This window comes from Arachis ipaensis, chromosome B7, assembly GCF_059453495.1.
Source record: "Arachis ipaensis isolate K30076 ecotype BB chromosome B7, ASM5945349v1, whole genome shotgun sequence".
Taxonomy (NCBI): Eukaryota; Viridiplantae; Streptophyta; class Magnoliopsida; order Fabales; family Fabaceae; genus Arachis; species Arachis ipaensis.
In genome coordinates, this window is record NC_142442.1 from 80,152,858 (window position 1) to 80,176,876 (window position 24,019).

Here is a 24,019-nt window from a genome sequence, read left to right on the forward strand (position 1 = left end):
CAATTCACGCGCACGCATAAGCCATGCGTGCGCGTCACTCTTCGCTGGTTGTCTCCTTTATTTCTTGTGCTCCTTCCATTTTTGCAAGCTTCCTTTCCATCCTCTAAGCCATTCCTACCCTATAAAGCCTGAAAACACTTAACGTACGGATCACGGCATCGAATGGTAAAAAGGGGAGTTAAAAATGTACAATTTAAAAGCTTAGGAAGCAAGTTTTCAATCATAGAACAAAATTGGGAAGGGATTGTAAAATCATGCAATTTGTATGAATAAGTGTGCAAAGACCTGATAAAACCCACTCAATTAAGCACAAGATAAACTATAAAATAGTGGTTTATCAATAGATCTTTGGTCAAGCATAAGCTTCCCATCATGGATAATGCTTGACCCATTAAGCAAGCTCCCAGATGCTTTGCACCTAAAATCATGGTCAAGATCAAGGAAGAGGTCGAGCGACTGCTAAAAGTAGGATTTATTCGAATTGCCAGGTATCTTGAATGGATTTCTAATATTGTGCATGTAATTAAGAAAAATGGAAAATTAAGAGTGTGTATTAATTTCAGGCATTTGAATAAAGCAACACCAAAGGATGAGTATCACATGCCAGTTGCAGAGATGCTGATCGACTTTGCAGCAGGAAGCAAACCTCTGAGCTTCATGGATAGATACTCAGGATACAATCAAATATTCATGTCCCAAGAAGATGTGTCGAAGATGACGTTTCAATGCCCAGGAGATATCGACACCTATGAATGGCTAGTCATGCCATTTGGATTAAAGAATGTAAAGACAACTTACTAGAGACCAGTGAACTCAATTTTTTATGATACATTGGTAAATTTATGGAAATATTATATGGATGATGTGGTTGTGAAGTCCGAGTTAAAAGAATCTCATTTAAATAATTTAGAAATTGCTTTTAAATGAATGAGATATCATCGACTTAAAATAAATCTGTTAAAATGTGCTTTCAGTGTATTTATAGGAAATTTTCTTAGATTCATAGTGCAAAAAAAGGAGTAGCCATCAACACTAACAAGTGCAAGACTATTTTCGACTCAGCACCTCCCAAGAACAAGAAAGAACTTCAATCTTTCTTAGGTAAAGTAAATTTTTTTCGACGTTTCATTTCAAACCTTTCAGGTAAAAGAAGGATATTTACTCCTTTGCTGAAATCGAAACAAGGGAAGAATTCAAATGGGAGGATGAGCACCAAGAGGCATTCGACCAGATAAAGTAATATTTGCTTCACCACCATTCCTAGCACCTATTACGGAGTGCCAAGCATTGAAATTATACATAGCTGCATCAGAAATAACTTTAGAGAGCATGCTGGTCCAACAAGATGAAGATGGTAACAAGAGAGTAGTTTACTATTTAAGTCGAATGTTGACTGATGTAGAAACTACATATAATGCAGTCGAAAAGCTTTGCTTAGCCCTTTATTTCTCGTCTAAACTTAAAAGTTATTGAATTGGAAGGAATATTTATATCATGTCGAAATTTAATTTTATTAAATACATGCCTTCTTATCTAATTTTAAGAGGTCAAATTGGCAAGTGAAAGTTAGGATTAATCGAATATTCTTGATTCTATGTCCTTACTAGGACCTTAAAAGGTCAACTGATTGCTAACTTCCTAGACACCCTTGTGTTGACATTGATGATAGGATCGTTGAAAATATCACAGGATACTTAGAACTTAAGCATTGGAAATAATTTGTCGATGGATCTAAGCACCAGTAGGGATAAGAGTCTGGATAATAATAATCACTCCTGATGACATGCCAACTAAGTTTATGTTTCAACTAGAGCCAGGATTATCAAATAATGAAGCAGAATATGAGGCCTTAATTATTGGTCTAGAACTATTAATTGAAAAGGGGCTCAACTAGTCGAAATCATAGGAGATTCGCAACTAGTAATTCAATAGTTAGCTAGAAATTACCGAGTTATAAGTCAAAATCTAGCTAAATATTTTGTGATAGCAACTCGACTATTAGCTGAATTCAACCTTGTTTCAATAAAGCATATATTTAGAAAGTCAAATCAAGAAGCCAATGACCTAGCTTAAATAGCTTCTGGCTATAAAATATCTCCTAATTTGATAAAAGAGTTTACTGAAATTGAAAGTAACTTAACTCCTTTGGAATTAAGAAGAGTTTGTTGTGTAAACATAATTAATCCAAGTGATTGGAGGTTCAAGATCATTGACTATGTCAAAAATCCCAATCAAAGAACAAATCGAAAGGTTAAATACTTTGCGTTGAGCTTTGTATTAATTAGAGAGATTTATTTAAGAAAAGTATCGATGGCTCTTTACTCCAATGTATTCATACTCAACAAGCTCATCTAACTATGGCTGAGGTACATGAGGTATTTGTGGAGCTCACCAATCAGGTCGAAAGATGCATTGGATCTTACGTCGACAAGGATTGTATTGGCTTTCTGATAAACTCCGATTTCATGGTTTATCTTGTGCTTATTTTAGGGGATTTTATCACATTTTCCCACATTTATTCAATGAAATAGCATGGTTTTACAATTCTCCCTTAAATTGTGCTTAGTTGTAAAAAAATGCTTTTTAGGCCCTTAAATTGGTGATTTTAACTCACTTTAATTCCATTCGATGCTTTGATGTGTTTGTTGAGTGATTTCAAGTTCATGAGGCAAGTATTGGATGGAAGAAATGAGGAGAAAAGCATACAAAGTGAAGAATGCATGAGGAAACAAGAATTGGAAATGCATCAATGGACGCGCACGCGTAATAGGCGCGCACACGCAGAAGTGGCTTCGCATAGAGACGCGCACGCGTACATGACACATACGCGCGGATGAAGAAACAGCCAATCGACGCACACGCGCACATGGCACGTACGCGCCGATACTCACACGTGACCCACTTAAAGGCAAAATACTGGGGGCGATTTCTGAGCTGTCCAGGACCAAGTCGAACTTGTTTCTGAGTGTATTTCATGCAGAATTGAAGTCCAAGCAAGGGGGAGCAATTGTTTGTAACTTTGCATCATGTAGGTTAGTTTCTAGAGAGAGAAGCTCCCTCTTCTCTCTAGAATTAGGGTTCTTAGGTTAATCTCTCTTAGATCTAGCTTTAATTTCATGATTTCATCTCATTTCCTTTATGATTTCTTGCTTCTACTATTTCATTCTCATGGTTTGTAGTGTTAATTTTACTTTTATGCTTCTTTCATGTTTATGATCACTCATGTTGGATTTGGTTTACATTTAATGCAATTTGATGTTGATGTTTCTTTTTATTGATGAATTGAGTTGTGAATTTACTTTCCTTGCTATTGGTAGTTGGTAGATTTATTATTCTTGCACATTTATTATGCTTTCCTTGCACACCCACCAAGTGTTTGACAAAATGCTTGGTTGGGCTTTAGAGTAGATCTTGAGCATTCTTGGCTTGAAAAGAGTAATTAGTTAATCTTGACTCATGAAAACCCAACCCATGTTGGTGATCTAGAGTTGTTAGTTAATATCATTTCCATTGACTCTAATCTCTTGCTAATTCACTTAGTGGGTTGATTAGGGCCTTTGGATTGAGATTAGCTAGTCTTGTTAGACTTTCTTTGGGTGTGAAGATAATATGATACCTTCTTCCATCTTCGAGGATGACATAATGAGATAGATTCTTGTTTATTATTGTGCTATGATTGATTAGTCTTGTTTGACATCCTCCCTATGTGAAGATGACATGATACCTTCTTCCATTTGTTGGAGTTGACTAAATAAGATGAATTAATCATTGTATGACTAGGATAGAAAGCCTATATTCTCAATCCTTGCCATGAGTGTCTCTCTCTTTATTACTTGCTTTCTCTTATTTACTTGTCTTCTTTAAATACTTGCTTGATTTACTTTTCTTGTCATTAATTTCTTGCCCTTTTACCAAACCAAATCCCTTGCACCTTCATAGCCAATAATTGAGTACTTCATTGCAATTCCTTGTGAGACGACCCGGAGTCTAAATACTTCAATTAACTTTCACTGGGGTTTGTACTTGTGACAACCAAAATTTTGATGTGAGAATTGTTTGTTAGTTTGGAGCTATGCTTACAACGAAGTAATTCTTTTCTATAAGAAGAAAATCTAGACCATCGAGCAAATCTCATCATCAAAATGGCACTGTTGCCGGGGAGTTGCAATGGTGCTTTGTTATTGGCTATTGTATATATTGTGAATAGCTTGATTTTTGGTTTGTTTGTTGGCTTTTGCTAGTTGTAGGACTTTGTTTTCTTTGTTTCCTGTTGGTTTTATTTTTGTCTTCTCTTATCACCATGAATTCTCATCACTTTGGCTATGAGTGTGGTTCAAACAATGTTGTAGATGGAAGCTTCAATGAGGATGTGCATCAAGGATTTGGAAATCAAAGATGGGAGGAGTCCCAAGCTTATGGACAACCTTCTTGGCAACAACCTCCTCCGGCTTCTTATGGGTACAATTCAAATCTTGATGCATACCAATCTAATGTGTGTGATGGTCCTCATTGTGGTTGTCAACCACAATCATCATATGCACATGATCCCACTCCTCAATATAGCCCTCCACCATACTCACAAGCCCCATACCACCATCCACCTCCATACGATCCTAACCCATACCCACCATACCAACCACCATATGAACCATACTTAGAGTCACCACCATTCCAACACCAATACTCCCAAGAACCACAAAGTCCACACACACCACCTCAAGAATTTCACCAATATGGACCACCTTCCAATTACAACAACCTTCCCTCAAACAATAAACCCTCTCTTCCACCATCACCTCCCGATGAAGCCCACATGCTAGAATTGAGAGATCTTGAATTTCATATCTTAAGGCGACACGAGGAGGATGAAAAGAAGTTTGAGGAGTTAAGAGCAAAAATGGCTATCATGGTGGAAGCCATTGGCAACATAGTCTCATCCCGCCTAAGCCTATGCGATCAAGGCACTCCCATTGTTGAATGTGGAGAAGCAACCAAGGAGCTTAGTGAGGGAGTGAACTTGAAGCTCTAAGGTGAAGAAGAGGAGTTAAAGCAAGAAATGCAACAAGAGGAGGAGGTAGAGATTATTGAACAAGAGGAAGTAGTGGTTGGAGCCTTAGGATATGTTGAGTACATAGAGGAAGCACAAATTGAAGAGCCTTCTTCCATGGAGTTCAAAGTTGATGTTGAGGAGGAGAGTGCACAACCTCCAAGGCACAATGTGATTGAAGAATTGGAAGAAGTGTCCCAAGTAATAGGCCCTCCTATTTATGATGATTCCATACCAACATATGATCCTTTTGAGCTTGAAGAATCCTTCCCCACTATGCTCGAAATTGATGATGAGGTAGATTTCACTCAACCTCTTATGTATGATTTGAGTGATGGGGAAAAGCTAGAGGACATTGGTGAAGAAGAACTTGAACTTGAGGAAGCTTGGCAAGAGGTAAAGCTTGAAGAATCTTGCCAAGTGGTGGAAGCCTCTAGGAGAGGATGCACGGGAGTAGGGCGCGCCTTGTCAAGATCATTGGGAACTCCTCCACCTAGGTTGTCATCCAATACTTCGTTTGAGTGGGTAAAACTTCTAACTCTTAGCTTTATTATCCCACTTGAATTTGGTTTGCTTGAAATGGATGGCCAACTTAGAGCGCTTTGTGGAATTTAGTGAAAGAGGAGGATGTTTAGTGGTTGGCGTTGTAAGTCTAGGCTCATTATGGTTGAAGCTTCAAGGAGCAAAGGTTGGACTAGTGCTCAATTGAATGGGTCTAGGAGAATAGTTTGGTGCTTCCATGAGAATTCATCTCTCTTGCCACCCGGAGGAAATCACCATGATCAACTCAAGGACAGGTGTGAAAACAAAGTGTGGGATCCCGGATCAAACAAGGAAAATCAACTTTGGGAGCCCATGGTTTGTGAAGAACTCTATCAAAGCTTGGAGTTATTAACTTTGAATGATGAAGCGCAATGGAAGTCCAAGCATTGGTGGATGTTCAAGGAGGATTCAAGCACAAGCCACCTTGATGGATAGCTCCCCATAAGTCCAACTTAAGGACAATAAACAAAAGTGCTAGGTGGGAGACACCCCACCATGGTAACATCTTTTCATTTTCTCTTTTGTAAATATTGGTAAAATAGGTTTAATTCATTGTTTTGATTGCTTAGTTGAGTTTATTTGGGAATCTAGTAGGTTCAATAAGGTTTTATGATGTTTTGGTAGCTATTTGGAGGTTTGGAATGCTTGGTTTGGTGCAAAAACATAGAAAAATTTTGAAAAACAGAGCACCATCCACGCGTACGCGTGCTTCACGCGTACGCGTGCCCAAGTATCTTTGGCCATCCACGTGCACGCGTCATGCACGCGTACGCGTGGATTGAATTTTTCCACTTCCCAGCCATTTTCCCGAGAGTTGTGCCTACACTGTGCGCGTTTTGTGCCTCTCGCGCAAGGCTACTCACGCGTACGCGCACTGCACGCGTACGCGTCGTTTGCAAAATAACCCATCGACGTGCACGCGTGCCTGACGCGTATGCGTCGCTTCCATTTTACCGTTCCACGTGCACGCGTCACTGACGCGCACGCGTGGATTGCCCTGTTTCACTCACCTTATTTTCTTCTCTTCTTTCCTTTCCTTTCCTTCTTCTCTTCTCTTTCCACCCTTCAAACATCATCCAACACTACCAAGCATCATGTAACACCATTTTTTTAGTTAGTTAGTTTGTTTAATTTTTGTTTTCCATTATAAGTGTTGGATTACTAATCTTGTTTACTGTTTACTGCTGCTTATTACTAATAGGATGTTAGTTTAACATCATTGTTGTTATTGTCATTCTTGGATTCCTTTGTTGAGGTTGTAATTTATTACTTGGTTTTGAATTTTCATATTGAACATTTGTGAATACCAAGTACATGTTACATTGCCTTCATGCATCTTAACTCTTTGAATTGCATGTTTTGGCCTCCATGCATTCATCATCCATTGTTAGGAAATTGTACATTATCAATGCATTTTTTTTGGATGCTTGTTCTAATTGATCATCACCTATTTCATGCATTGAGATTGTGGAATTGTGAAATTGGATTAAAAGCTTACCTAGTGACGTATTTTTGAGCTTTTCAAGCTTTGTGGACCATGCTTGCTATGTGAAATGATTTTTAACTTCTATATCCTTTTTCCTAAGTTCCATAGCATCCATGTGTTTCACCTCTATGTCACTTAGATGTTGCAACAACTTCAATATGTGCCATTGTTTGATGTGTGAGCTTTCTATACCATTTTGTTCATCAAATTTACTTGCACATCAATCAATGTCCATGTATTATCCAATTTAACAATTGCTTGATTTTTGCTTGAATGCTTTCATGCTTCTTCACTACTTGTTTGGTTGCCTTAAACCTACAAGTCTTTTAAAGTATCCCAAGCACACTAGAATGAGTGAAGTGCATGTTCTCTTTTATGTAATTGTGACATCACTTTTATACTAGCGTGTGTGTGTATTCTAAACCGCGCGCAATTTTAGAACCCACACACCTATTTTTCATTAATGTCACACTAATTCACTCACTCCATTCTAGTGGTTCTTACCTCATTCCAACAATTCACGCTTCCTTGCTTTTGTATGTTTTCATCTTACGGTATTTATTTTGTTTTTCATGATTGATGCACCATAAGCAAAAATGGAAGCGGAAGGAAGAACACGCAGCACTGGTTAACCCGCCAGCTGAAGGTGGCAACTCGGAAAGTTGCCGTACCCCCTTGCTCATTTTTAGTGCACCGAGGACAATGCAAACTTTTAAGTGTGGGGAGGTCGTCCGACCAGTTGGCGTTTTTGGGTAACAAGTTTCTAATCCCAACACTCTTGCATTTCATTTTAGGATTTTTAGTTGCACTTTCTCATTTTGCATAAGTATATATTAAGCTTAGTCAAAATCATGATATTTTCCAAGGATTTTATCTATAGGGCACCCCTATTGATTGAAAATTTTTTTTTTTCTAGAACTTGCTTGAATTATATACTTTGTGGATCATGTTTTGAGCTAAGAACACAAGCATGTTAGATTTGAGCCTAATTGTGTGGTTACATCATACATAACCACTTACTTTCATTCTTGTGTGCATTATTCTCCTCCTATGATTGTAATCTTTGATTTGTTTGATTCTTTATGTCCATTACTTTATGTATACATGCATTTATATGATTGAGGCCATTGTTCAAATAGCTCACTTACCCAAATAGCCTACCTTTTATCTTCCATTGTTAACCAATCTTGAGCCTATGGTTAACCCATTTGTTCTTAATTGTAGCACATTACAAGCCTAAGTGAAAAATAATAAATATCCCTTAATTTGGATCTTTGATTAGCTTAGGCTAGTGAGAGTGTTTGTCATTTGATTGTGGGAGAGTTGGGAACATTGGGTAGAGATAAAAGTGTGTTTTTTTTGAGAATCTTGAGAATTGGGTACATACTCATATATTAATCATGTGTAAACCATATGCATTGACGTTCTTGTATATTTTAGTTTGAAAAAAAAATGAAATGATAAAAGAAAGAAAAAGAATTACAATGAAAAAAAGGGGACAAAAAGGCCCCAAGGTGAAGTTTAATAATGATCAATGCATATGTGTGGTGATCAAAAGAGAATGCATGAGTGTGTAGAAAAGTAAAGAATGGATAACTAGGATTTTTTAGAATTGTATAGGTAGTCATAAGTTAGGTGGGAAGTTTAAGTTAATCAAAGATTCAAATCTCAAGCTCACTTGACCATATGCACCCTACCTTAACCCTTGTCCCATTACAACCTATGGGAAAGTCCTTATGATATTTGTATGCATGCATAAAGTAATTGTTGATTGTTAGATGAGAAAGAAATCTCAGAAAACATGATTAGAGGAGAATTGAGTGAATTAACTCCATACACTTGAGTGCCTAGAGCGGATACACATCCGGCAAGGGTTCGATCGCTCGATTACATGTTTCCACCCATGATCATCTTTCCTTGCAAGTTTGTAATATCTTTCAATGATTCAATTCAATTGTGGGTTGATTTGATTGCTATTGCCTTAGCCCTTGTGTTTACATATGTATTCTTGGAAATTGACTTGTTTTGACCAAGTGGATTCATTCATATAGATAGATTGCATTTGGTTAGCTTGCATTGAATAAATATTGATACCCCTTTGCTTCTTTCTTGATTTTAGCATAAGGACATGCTTAGTTTAAGTGTGTGGAGATTTGATAAACCCCGATTTCGTGGTTTATCTTGTGCTTATTTTAGGGGATTTTATCACCTTTTCCCATATTTATTCAATGAAATAGCATGGTTTTTCAATTCTCCATTGAATTGTGCTTAGTTGTAAAAAACATGCTTTTTAGGCCCTTAAATTGGTGATTTTAACTCACTTTAATTCCATTCGATGCCTTGATGTGTTTGTTGAGTGATTTCAGGTTCATGAGGCAAGTATTAGATGGAAGAAATGAGGAGAAAAGCATACAAAGTGGAGAATGCATAAGGAAACAAGAATTGGGAATGCATCGATGGGCACGCACGCGTACTAGGCGCGCGCGCACAAAAGTGGCTTCGCATAGAGACGCGCACGGGTATATGATGCGTACGCGCGGATGAAGAAACAACTAATCGACGCACACGCGCACATGGCGCGTACGCGCTGATACTCACACGTGACCCACTTAAAAGGAAAACGCTAGGGGCAATTTCTGAGCTGTCCAGGCCCAAGTCCAACTTGTTTCTAAGTGTATTTCATGCAGAATTAAAGTCCAAGCAAGGGGGAGCAATTGTTTGTAACTTAGCATCATGTAGGTTAGTTTCTAGAGAGAGAAGCTCCCTCTTCTCTCTAGAATTAGGGTTCTTAGGTTAATCTCTCTTAGATCTAGCTTTGATTTCATGATTTCATCTCATTTCCTTTATGATTTCTCGCTTCTACTATTTCATTCTCATGGTTTGTAGTGTTAATTTTACTTTTTATGCTTCTTTCATGTTTATGAATACTCATGTTGGATTTGGTTTACATTTAATGCAATTTGATGTTGATGTTTCTTTTTATTGATGAATTGAGTTGTGAATTTACTTTCCTTGCTATTGGTAGTTGGTAGATTTATTATTCTTGCACATTTATTATGCTTTCCTTGCACACCCACCAAGTGTTTGACAAAATGCTTGGTTGGGCTTTAGAGTAGATCTTGAGCATTCTTGGCTTGGAAAGAGTAATTAGGCAATCTTGACTCATGAAAACCCAACCCATGTTGGTGATCTAGAGTTGTTAGTTAATATCATTTTCATTGACTCTAATCTCTTGCTAATTCACTTAGTGGGTTGATTAGGGCCTTTAGATTGAGATTAGCTAGTCTTGTTATACTTTCTTTGAGTGTGAAGATAATATGATACCTTCTTCCATCTTCGAGGATGACATAATGAGATAGATTCTTGTTTATTATTGTGCTATGATTGATTAGTCTTGTTTGACATCCTCCCTATGTGAAGATGACATGATACCTTCTTCCATTTGTTGGAGTTGACTAAATAAGATGAATTAATCATTGTATGACTAGGATAGAAAGCCTATATTCTCAATCCTTGCCATGAATGTCTCTCTCTTTATTACTTGCTTTCTCTTATTTACTTGTCTTCTTTAAATACTTGCTTGATTTACTTTTCTTGTCATTTATTTCTTTCCCTTTTATCAAACCAAACCCCTTGCACCTTCATAGCCAATAATTGAGCACTTCATTGCAATTCTTTGTGAGACAACCCAGAGTCTAAATACTTCGGTTAATTTTCATTGGGGTTTGTACTTATGACAACTAAAATTTTTGATGTGAGAATTGTTTGTTGGTTTGGAGCTATGCTTACAACGAAGTAATTCTTTTCTACAAGAAGAAAATCTAGACCATCGAGTAAATCTCATCATCACTTTCCATGATGAAGGATTGTATTGAATTTGATCGATACTATGATCCATGCCAAAGACATGCACCTATTCAAAGATTTTCTGCCTTTGATTTACATGCTACAGTTAGGCCTTGGCCTTTTAGAGGGTGGGCTCTCGACTTAATAGGACTGATTCATCCTCCTTCGACTAAGAGGCATAAGTTTATTGTGGTCGCAGTCGATTATTTCACGAAGTGGGTTGAAGCTATGGCCATGAAAGAGGTCAATCAAGACAAGATAATTGATTTTATTAAAGAGTCGATAATTCATAGATTTGTTATTCTCCAAACATTGACCATAGATCAAGGAACTATGTTTACAGGTCGACAAATAAAGAGGTTTGCTGAATCACAAGGTATTAAGGTAATACACTCGACTCCCAACTATGCACAAGCTAATGGCCAAGTCGGACGAGAGAATTATTGTTAATCTAGAATTTCACAAAAATATAATCTCGTTGCAAGCATAGTCTAGACCAACAATTAACTCTCAATCAAAGTTTAAATGAAAGATGTCACAATTCAAATCAAATAACCAAGATTATTTAAACTCCCGGGTCGTTCTCCCTAGGAATTGCAATGAAGTTCTCAATTATTGGCTATGAGGAAATGGGGGTTTGATGGCAAGATGCAAGTAATGTAAATAGCAAGAAAGTAAATGAGCATGAAAAGAATTGAACTCAAGGCAATTAATCAAGGAAAAGGGAAATTTAAATGCTAGAAATCTCTTGGCAAGGATTGAGAGTTAAGGTTACCTATCCTAGCCATTCACCACAAACATATGATGATTATGAAGAGTTAATCCTACTTAGTCAATCCTAACATAGAGGATAAGTCAAATAGGCATAATTAATCTCAATCCATAAGTCCTAGTCAACTCACTAATTAACTTAGTGAAAGACTAGCGTCAATGCAGACCAAATCAACTAACTACCCTAATATATCAATCAAGAATAGACATCAATGACTCAAGGTCACCAAAGTCCTCAATTCCAAGCCAAGAGTGTAGAAAACTACACAAAGACTAAGCCAAGCATTTTATCAAACACTTGGTGTGCATGAAAATAAAAGCATATTAAATTGCAATAAAAATAAAATCTAAAACTACCAAATGCAAGAATATAATAATAGCAAATCAATTAAATAACAATAAACATAAAAACATCAAATTGCATTAAATGAAAATTAAAATCAACAAAAGTTCATAAACATAAAAGTGGCAAAATTAAGAAAATAACAAAAGAAATGAAGAGGATCAAGACAAGAGAGCATGAAAACATAAATGAAACTATACTAAAACAAGAATTAAAGACTAAAATTAAAGAGAAATTAAGCTAGAAACCCTAGATTCTAGAGAGAAGGGGGAGCTTCTCTCTCTAGAAAACTACCATAAAACATGTTAAAACCTAAACCAAATTGCTCCCCCCTTTATTCTTCTTCACTTTGGCTTGAAATAGCTTCAGAAATGAGTTGGACTGGGTTTTCGAGGCCCAGAATTCAGCCCAGCGAATTACAATTAATAAGCTCACGTGACAAGGGTCACGCGTACGCATGGGTCACGCGTATGCGTCGCCTTGAGCTCATACTTGTGCGTGCGCACGCATCAATGTGCGTACACACGGATGCTAAAACTTCCAAACTCCATTTCTTCATGGTTTCTTATCTTTTGCATGCTCTTTTCTCACTTCTTCAACCCATACTTGCCTTGGAAACCTGAAATAACTTAGTAAACACATCAAAACATCAAATGGGTTTAAAGTGAATAAAATTTAGCAATTATTAGGCCTAAAAAGCATGTTTTTACTTTCAAGCATAATTTAGGAAGAAATTATGAAACTATGCTATTTCAATAGATAAATGCAAGAAAAGTTGATGAAATCCATCCAAATAGAGCAAATAAATATCATGAAATGTGGATTCATCAAGGTTGTCAATAAAATTTTGATATATTTAATTAAAAAGCATATAGGGAGACAACCTCAAAACTGACATAATACCTTGAGCCATGTGTTATGGGCATATAGGTGCTCATTGATGACTTACATCATCTGTCTATTTCTCATAGAGTTTTTATCCACAGAATGAATGATTTCTCATTGAATTAGTGTATTATTGATGGATAAATCATGAATTGTTAGAATACTACTTTGAAATTGTGTTTTGCATTAATTTCAGGAGAAAAGGGGAGCAAAGAGGATGGAAATAAGCAAAAGTGGCTGGGCGTGTCAGTTGGCTTGGCACTTCGGGCCTAAACGCCAAGCCATTAAGTGGGCGTGTCTAACAGCGTGCCTGGGCGTGGCATGCCGGACCTAAGGGAAGAGACACTGCAACAATAAGGAGGGCGTGCCAACCAGTGTTTGCGTGGGTGTGGCATGCCAAGAATTCAAGGCTGGCATGTATGCTGGCATGCCTGGGTATGGCACGCCAGGCTTGTGATCCAGAAGAGCAAAATGAGTGCATTATTGAGGGCGTGCCACTGGTGCTTGCGAAGGCGTGGCATGCCAAAACCTCCAAACCGGTGTGTATGCTGGCGTGCCTAGCCGTGGCACGCCAGGCCAATTTTCCAGAAGGGAGAAATTGATGCAACATTAAGGGCATGCCACTGGCGCTTGCGAAGGCGTGGCACGCCAAGATCTTAAAGTTGGCGTGCCTGGGCGTGGCATGCCAGGCCAATCTTCCAGAATGGGGAAATAGAGGCATCATTGAGGGTGTGCCTGGGCGTGGCACGCCAGGCCAATTATCCAGAGAAAAAACATGGTTGCAGCATAATGGGCTACCACTGGCACTTGCATGGGTGTGGCACGTTAGGACTTCAGAAGTGCGAGCTGGCATGTTTGCGCGTGGCACGCCAGGCTTATCCAACTGAAAGGCAAACCTGACCCAGCACTATGGGTGTGCCACTGGCGTGTTCGAAGGCGTGGCACGCCAGTACACCTTCATGGGCATGCACTATGGAGTGGCACGCCACTCAACACACTTCACTCAGAGAAAGGAGTCCAAGTGGAAGTTAGTTAGAGAATTAGTTATTTTGTTTCTTTAATTGTAATTTTCACTTCTAGATAGGAGTAATATTTAAACCCCTTAAAGGTACTTACCAAGGGGACTTTTAGACATTTTTACTCATTTTCACTTCTTCCCATCTCTTGTACTCTCTCTGAACTGTGATTAGCTAACTTCCCTCTCATTGGGGGAGGGAGCTCTATTGTACTTTGATTGATCAATAGTGAATTGAATTTTTTCTTCTCTTCATCTTTCGTTGATTTGCTAGAAAGAATTTCGTTTTTCATTCAAGAACTCAATTGTCTTGGAAAATAAGTTGAGTTCATATGGATTCTATGTGAGCCTTGGGAAATGAATCATAGAGTCATGCTAGAAAATCTTTCTCACAACTGAGTAGATCTGGGTTTGGGTTTGATATTGTGACATGTAATTTGCCCAATACTTGGATCTAGGAGATTGTGTGGTAAAATCAGGGACCAATCTTCATCTTTTCTCATGAGCAATTAGATCAAGGAATTGACAATTGATCAAGTTAAGATAGATTAATTCACCAAGGGATTGGGTTTCAATTACTCATGATTGCCAAGAGATCAATAAGTTTCATGATTGAAGAAGAGGTGAGAATTATATTGATCCAAAGATTTCAATATCTCCTGAACCCAATGATTCTCCCTATTTATTCTCCCCTATTCTTTTACTGCTGTTTAATTTCTTGTCAATCCAACTCCCTTTCCCTTTTATCATTATTGTCATTTACTTACTGCAATTTACTTTTAAGTTCTTTACGTTTCTGCTCTTTAATCTAGTCATTTACTTTAATGCCTATTTACAATTCAGTCATTTATTTTACTGCAACCAATACTCATTATTGAATTGTTTAACAAGAATATCCAATTGACTAAAGTTGCTCAATCTATCAATCTCTGTGGGATCGACCTCACTCTAAGTGAGTTATTACTTGACTATGATTCGGTATACTTGCTGGAGAAAAATTGTAGTTGTACAATTTCTGTATCAAGTTTTTGACGCCATTGCCGGGGATTGATCTAGATTGACAATGATTAAATCTATTGGTTACCTAGATTGAACACTTTTCTTTTATTTTATTAATTCAACACTTTTGTTTATGCAATTTTTCATTTATAGTTTATTCCATTTAATTCTCTTAATATAGAGGCAGTCACTTTAGCTAGCATACTAAGTGTTTGTTCTATTGCTTCACTAACTCTAACACACTCTTGATAGGGTGTATTTCACTAGTTTTCTTCTAGTTGTTTGTGTATGCCAGGTGGTAGAAGAGGTGTCTCAACCTCCTCTTCTTTTGGTTCAGAACCTGAGAGAACATTCCTGAGATTAAGAAGAGAGGCAAAAGGCAAGAGGCAAGAGGGTTGTTAGAGAAGAAGAAGAGGAAGAGTATATAGACCCAGTCATGGACGAGGAAATGCACAATCACAATGAGGAGGTTGACAACAACCCTGCTCAACTAGTCAGAAGAGTGCTAGGCTCTTTCACTAATCCTAATCCTGGAAATTGTGGAAGTAGCATACTCACCCCCACTGTGCATGCAAATAACTTTGAACTCAAGCAGCAGTTGATCACCCTGGTTCAAAACAATTTTTAGTATGGAGAAGGGATTCAAGAGGATCCCAACCAGCATCTATCTACATTCCTAAGGATATTTGACACAATGAAGACGAATAGAGTTCATAAGGACATCTACAGGCTGCTTCTCTTTCCTTTCTCCGTAAGAGATAAAGCCTATCAATGGTTGGAAAATTTTCCCAAGGAGAGTATAACTACTTGAGAGGACTTGGTTAACAAATTTCTGACCAAATTCTTCTCCCCTCAGAGGATCATCAAGCTCAGAACATAGGTACAAACATTCAGATAAATGGATGGAGAAGCATTATATGAAGCATGGGAGATATACAAAGGGTTAATGAAAAAATGCCCCGTAAACATATTTAGTGAATGGGTGCAGCTCCAAATCTTTTATGAAGGCATCTCCAAAGCAACAAAAAACACATTAGATCACTCATTAGGAGGCTCGCTCCAACAAAGAAAACACCCGAAGAAGCAATAGAGCTTATTGAAACCGTGGCCAACAACCAATATTTACACTTTTCGGAAAGCAACAATCATTTAATGAAGGGAGTGATGGAGGTGAATCAGATTGATGCCTTGTTAGCACAGAACTAGCTGATCATACAACAACTAGGCACTATTGCCAAGCAAATGGGAGAAGCACAAGTGTCAGCCATTACCAACCCAGCACCACCTCACATGCATGAAGAAACAACCTTAGGAGATGAGTGTGATTGGGAGCAAGCTAATTTTGTAGGAAATTCCTCTAGGTAACCATATGATTACCATGCAAAAACTTACAACCCTGGATGGAGAAACCACCCAACCTTGGGTGGGGAGGCCAACAAAATCAGAACCCTGACCAAAGGAACCAAAACTTCAACTATTATAACAGCTTCACCCACTAACCTTCCAATCAGAATCAATTCAAAAGCATACACAAATCCCCCTTCCAACCCCACCAACCTTCACAAGATAACCATTTCCAACCTCCACCCAATTCTAATCCACCACCACCAGCTACACAATCCTCCTCTGAAACCGACAGAATCTCAAGACTAGAAACCTTGCTTGAAAAGTTCATCGGTGAGGAATGACAAGTTTAGAGAAAATATAGAAAGAGAGATAAAGAACCTTAAGGAAGGAGTATGGTCCAGTGGTGCCCAAATTTGTAACTCGCACAACTGGCCGGCAAGTGCACCAGGTCGTCCAAGTAATACTTCAGGTGAGTAAGGGTCAAATCCCACGAGGATTGTCAGATTTAGCAAGCTGTAGTTATCTTGCAGATCTTAATCAGGTGAATAGAAAGATAATTTTTGGTTGTTGTAGGCACATAAACAAGCAATAACAAAAGCGATAAATAATTAAGATAGAGATAGTAATGAGAAGTCAGTTAAGGCTTCGGAGATGCTTCTTTTTCTGAATTAACACATCATACCAACTACTTCAAAGATGAATGATTCCTTCAATGGCAAGGTTGTAAGTGATTAAGCCATTGGTCATGGTCATTAATCTCCTCAGGTCCAAACCAAACATCCAAACAGACTAGATCAATCTGGGAGAGGGTAAAGCGCGCGCAATTCAATCTCTTTGCTGATCCTACTCAAAATACCACAGACAAGGTCTGATTTTCCGGCTCAGAGACTGATGCTCTTATGGTTCTAGCCCTTAGAACCACAGGAACGTTAATTACCCTTGACAAATGAGGTTTTATGTCACATACCTCAATTAGCCCAGATAACTTGTTGGAACCCGTGATGCATCCTCAAGTTGTAGCTTAATACTATCCGGGTCAGGACTCGTAAAGAACTCATGTCGAATCAGGATTCATAAGGATGAAGAATGACAATGCATCATAGAATAGAGTCAAACACATATTAAAGTATAAAAGTAATTATATTAATCCATAGGAATAAGCAAAGCTCTTAACCTTAACCTAGGAGGTTTAGTTGCTCATATAGTACAAAAGTAATATGTGATATTCGAATGTGGTGGAGAAGATCCTAAAAAATGGTGATCTTCCCTTATGTATTCTAATACTAAACCTAAAAAGATATTAATAATAATTAGAAATTACAAAAATAAACAAAACTGAGCTAAAGGTGCGAAAATCCACTTCTAGGCCCACTTGGTGAGTGTTTCGGTTGAGCTTGGCGTCCAAATTGAAGGAGTAGGCGTTGAACGCCAACTAGGGGGTAGATATGCTGCTTCTTTGCCCCTTTTGTGGCATTGAACACCAGTCTTGGGCGTTCAACGTTGGCTTCAGTCCTCTTGGGGCATTGAACATCAGAAAGGGGGTAGTTGGGGCGTTCAATGCCCATTTTGGGCCATTATTTCCAAAGAAATGTCTAGACTATTATATATAGCTGGAAAGCTCTGGATGTTATCTTTCCAACACCGTTGAGAATGCGTCATCTGGGGTAGCTCCAGAAATGCTCGTTTGAATGCACGGAGGTCAAAATCTAACAGCATCTGCTATGCTTTCTTGCCTCTGAATCAGACTTTGCGAAAACTTGCCAAATTCACCCAAAATTCCCCTAAAATCATAAGAAAAACATAAAAGCTCAAAGTAGTATCCAAAAAGTAAATTTTGCATTAGAACCTACTAAAACATAATAAAACTTAACAAAATATACTAAAAACACTAAGAAAACAGTGCCAAAAAGCGTATAAAATATCCACTCATCAGAACACCAAACTTAAAATGTCCTCAAGCAACCAAAAATAAGTAGGACTAAAAAGAAGAGAAAGATATAATAAGTCTTAAAGTTTTTTAATAAAGCTCAGTTCCAAGTATTGGATAGGAGTAATAGCTCTTTACTTCTGAACAGCTTTGGCATCTCAATTTCTTTTGAAGTTCAGAGGCATTGGCATCTCTTAGAATTGGAATCTGGATGATATCACTGGTTCTCTTCCATAAGCTCTTCTTTATTCTTGAACACTTCCTTTAGGTGCTTTGCACCTTTTTGAGCCTAGCCGTGACTCTAAGTGTTATGTTTTCCCGTATTACCACAGGATACATAAATACCACATGCATTTAACTGAGAGATCCCTTAGGATTCGAATTTAACTGTTCTTAAATTCCCAGTCAGTGGTTCCCAGAGTTCTTAAGTGTACTCCTTTGTTTTGGATCACGACTTTAATTGCTCAGTCTCAAGCTTTTCACCCGACACCTTCACACCACAAGCATTTAGTTAGGGATAACAACCCAATTGAGCTTTTTAGGCTACTTTTTAACCCTCCTAGCCATTGATGCTCAAAGCCTTGGATCCTTTTATTGGTTTTCCTGAATAAAGAAAAATTTTTTTAATAGAAATTCTGTTCCTTTTGCTTCAAGAATATAAATAATTTGGATTTTTCTGATAACCAATAATATTTCTCCAGATTCATTGTTTCTCCATGATCTAATGCTCTCAACTTTAAGACTATTGTGCACAGTTAATTCATACATTCAGAGAGTAAATGCAATGCCACCACTTTTGAATTAGAAGGAACTCAATATAATCAACTCAAGAAGTTTTGTATTTTACCGCTTCTTAACAGGAAACAAAATTTTATTTAAATTTAATGAAATGACAAGTGGAATATCTCATACTTATTTGATGGAAATTAAAAACTAATTACTGGAAAATAAAATAAAAATAAAAACAAAAATCCTCCTAGTGTTCATGTAATATTAGATATGAGAAACAGGAATTTAGAATAGGCACAGGATAGAGATGAAACTCAACCACCTTAATCATGGTGGTCATTGCCTTCTTTAGAAACTACTTTCTAGCGCTTCTGCTCTTCTAATGCTTGCCCCTTCTTCTCATGTTCCTCGACCAATATCTATAGCATGCAAGACTGATTCTTTTGCTCCTCTCTCAACTAATTTATAGTAGCTTGCAATTGTTTAACGGATTCTGCCAGTTGAGTCCAATATTCAATTGGAGGGATACTCTGCTCTTGAGGTGGCTCAAGCGTCTTCCTCTTCGAATGCTCATCTGGCTGTTGACTTTTTCTGGTGCTGGCCTCTTGGTGCTCTCCATAACTTCTTTCGTGATTGGGGCTTCCACCGAGATGCACGTGTCTTTGTGAATCAGGACTCCTGCCTCATTGCCCAAGGGAGAGACAAGGTTTAGAAAAGCCGGTTTGGCTTGAGTTGAATTCTTATTTATGAATTTGTACAACTGACAGGGGATTATTTGGTGAACTTCCACCTCATTACCCAACATGATGCAATGGATCATCATAGCTCTCCTTATAGTAACTTCAGAACAGTTGCTAGTGGGGAGGATGGAACGTCCAATGAAGTCTAACCATCCTCTAGAAACTGGCTTGAGATCCATTCTCCTCAATTGGTTTGGTTTGCCTTTCTTGTCATTGATTCACTGGGTTCCGAGCAGACATATATCTTCAAGGACTTGATCTAGCTTCGGATTAGCTAGTATCCTCCTATTAAAGGATTAAGGGTCATCCTTTTGCAGGGGTAATTTGAAAATCTCCCTCACCTTATCCAGATTGAAATGCAGAGTCTTTCCTCAGACTATGGTGCGCCATGTATGGAATCCTTGTCCCTCTTTCTTTTATTTATTTGTCATCTACAGATTTACAAAAAACTCACGGATGCTTACTATTCCAATATTGGTTGTGGGGTTGACCAGAATTTCACAACCCCTCTTTTGAATCTGTTCTTGGATTTTCGGGTATTCATCTTCTTTCAAGTCAAACTTGAGTTCCGGAATCACTGATTTTTTACACATTACTTCATAGTAATATTCTTCATGAAGCTTGGAGTAGAATCTGTAAGGTTTATAGGTAGTTGTTGGTGGAGCGCTTTCTTTCTTATTTCTTGAGGTAGATCTTCCACTTCTTGGAGCCATGGATTGTAAATAATTGAAAGAGAAACGCTTTTGCCACACCAAACTTAAAAGGTTTGCTCATCCTGAGCAAGAAGGAGAAGAGAGGACGTGTGAAAAGAGCAAGAGTGGCATGAAGGGGGTAGAGAGATTCGAATGTGGAGGAAGAGGAGGGAGGGTAGGTCTTTATAAATTTTGAATTTTGAAAGATATGATTAACGAAAAAATAAGATATGAAATAAATCAAGTTGAATAAAGAAATATTTAAAAATTATTTGAAAAAGGATCATTTGGAAAGAGAGGATATTCATAAAGAAAAGATAAGAAAGATAAGATATTAAAAAGATTTGAAAAAGAATTGAATTGAAAGAGATTTTATTTGAAAAGATAAGATTGGAAATCAAGTTGTTGAAAGAGATATAGTTTAAATTCAATTTAAATTAAAATAGATAGTGATTTGAAAAGAAGATTGATGAAAAGATATAGTTTTGAAAATATATGGTTTGACCAAGTCAACCCCTCCTTTCATTCCTTGAAAATTCAAATGGATGGCTTACCCTCCCTAGGCATTCAACGCCAAGACTAGTCGTTGAACGCCCTTAAGGGACCAACATTGTTCTAGACTTGGCCTCATGTGGGCATTGAACGCCCAGGGAGCTCCCTTTGTGCCGTTCAACGCCAGCCTTTCACTCCCCGATGGGCGTTGGACGCCCAAATAGCCCCCTTATGGCATTCAACGCCAGTCCTTTACTCCTTCTTGGGCGTTGAACGCCCATGCATCCTCCTTGGTGGCGTTCAACGCTAGCTTTCCTCTCTTTCTTGGGAGTTGGACGTGATGACAAGTCATCTTATGGTAGTTTCACAAGCATTTTTCTCTTGTTTTCTTAGGTTTTATACACTTTCTTGCACATTAAGTAAGTGTTTGGATTGAGATTTCATACATTGCCTAAGTCTCTTGAACATGGTTGTTATTATGCTTTTTCATAAGGTTTTGAGCTACTTTTAATAGATGTTATGAATGATGCAAATACCCTATGATTATAGAAAACTTTGAGGCATTGTGTTTGATTGATTGTAGGAGAAAATGAAGTAAGGAAGAAGAAAGGAAGATGAAACATTGGCAACAACGTTGAACCACCAACATTGGTGATCCAACGTTGCCTCAAACTTGGGAAGTTGCAGAATGCTGGTATGGCATTAGAGAGAACGTTGGAGGTCCAACGTTACCTCCAACGTCTTCGATGGTTTTCAAATCATGGAGCTAAAGGATTTTTGAGCGACACGTACGCGTCTATGATGCGTACGCGTGAAAAATGAAAATTTTGATATCCACGCGCAAGCGTGGGTCACGCGCACGCGTGGGTCACGCGTACGCATCATCAGAAGAACGTTGGAGGTCCAACGTTGCCTCAAACGTTTCCTCCAACGTCCGCGATGAGAAGCCCAGAATTTGAAGTTGGAAAAATGAAATTGACGCGCACACGTCTATGACGCGTACGCGTGGATTGAAAAAAAGGCAATGCACGCGTAAGCGTGGAGTACGCGTACGCGTCGAGAGGCAAAAACACATTTTTCACGCATACGCATGGATAGGTGAATGTTGGCCCTCCAACGTTGAGTCAAATGCTGATGACAGAACCAGAATCCATTCTTTCAAAATGACGTTTGACTCAATGTTGGGCCAAAAACGTTGACTCCAACTTCAATACCAGAAAGGCATAATTGGCACACCCTTCCCCTCAATTGCATTTGGCGCCAACCCAATCAATCCCAACAAGGATCAAGAGGCCCAATCCAAGAACCTGAAGATTCAATTGAAGGTGTATAAATAGAGAAGAATTTGATTCAAAAAGGAGAGCTAGTCAAGAAGGAATTTTGGCTTAGGAGTTAGTTAGAGATCAGATCTTTTCTTTTTGTAATTTCTTCTGCATTTTTTTTCTGTAACTTTCTAGTTTCTGGTTCTACTTGAGCAATGAGGAACTAAACCCAAATTTCATTAGGGGGAGGAGCTCTATTGTAATTCCAATGAATCAATAAAATTCTTCTTCTTCTCAATTCATTCTTGTAGCTATTGGATACCTTCTATTTTGATTTAGAATTCTTCACTCCGGAAGGGGGTTGAATTCAATTAAATGCTTGTGTGAGCCTCAGAAGGGGAATCACTTGCATTAGATCTAAAGCTCTATCCTTCACAATTCTCATTACCAATACTATTCGGGAGGAATTGAGGTTTTGAGAATTTGTGTGGCCAATGGATAAGAGAATGTGCTCTAACTCTTCTCATGACAGTTAGATCAAGGAATTGGCAAGATTGATTGTGATTAAAGAGATTGGATTGCCAAGGAATTGGGATCCAATCAATTTCAATCTGCCATAGATCTACATAGATGATTGAGGAAGGAATTGAGATCCAATTGATTCATGGAGGATTGCAATATCTCCAATCCCTGATGAATCATTTTCTCTAATTTTCTTCATTTCAAATTTCTCGGATTCCAATTTTCATTTGAATTGTTTTGCTGTTTGAATCCCTGCACCCAATTCCTTTTATAATTCATGCAATTTAAGTTTCCTTGCAATTTAGATTCTGCAATTTCACTTTCCTGCATTCTAAGATTCAGTTATTTACATTTCTTTCAATTTAAGTTTCAGCTCTTTTAGATTTCTTGCACTTTAAGATTCAGTAATTTAAATTTCTTGTTATTTAAGTTTTAGTCAATTTACCTTCAGCAATTTACTTATTTACATTCTGCCAATCATTTTCTAATCAAATCATCAATATTAGCTTAACTAAATTCATCACCATACTAAAATTGCTTGATCCATCAATCCTTGTGGGATCGACCTCACTCCTGTGAGTTATTACTACTTGATGCAACCCGGTACATTTGCAGGTGAGTTTGTGTGGAATCATTTTTCCAATCATCAAGTTTTTGACGCCGTTGCCGGGGATTGATTTAGATTAACAATGATTAAGTAGGTGATAATCTAGATTAAGCATTTTTCTTTGTTTTTGTTAAGCATTTTAATTGTTTGAAATTTTGTTTCAACTATTCCTAACCACACTCTAGCAGTAGAGTGTTTTATTTTAGTTTTTCTGGTTTTGTTTGTGTTGTATGCCAGGAGGGAGAAGAGGTGAATCCACCTCCTTTTGACGCCGTTGCCGGGGATTGATTTAGATTAACAATGATTAAGTAGGTGATAATCTAGATTAAGCATTTTTCTTTGTTTTTGTTAAGCATTTTAATTGTTTGAGATTTTGTTTCAACTATTCCTAACCACACTCTAGCAGTAGAGTGTTTTATTTTAGTTTTTCTGGTTTTGTTTGTGTTGTATGCCAGAAGGGAGAAGAGGTGAATCCACCTCCTTTGATTATGAGCTGGAGAGAACATTTTTGAGAAGAAGAAGAGAAGCAAGAGGAAAGGGAGTTATTGAAGAAGGAAAATCAGAAGAAGAGGATCAAGAGATGGAGGGGAACATTCCAAATCCACCTGAGGATGTGGCTAACAATAATGGTCAGCCTCAGAGAAGAGTTTTAGCTTCCTACACCATCCCCAACCCAAGGAATTGTGGGAGCAGTATCTTAACCCCCAATGTCCATGCTAATAACTTCGAACTCAAGCCTTAATTGATTACCCTGGTTCAGAATAAT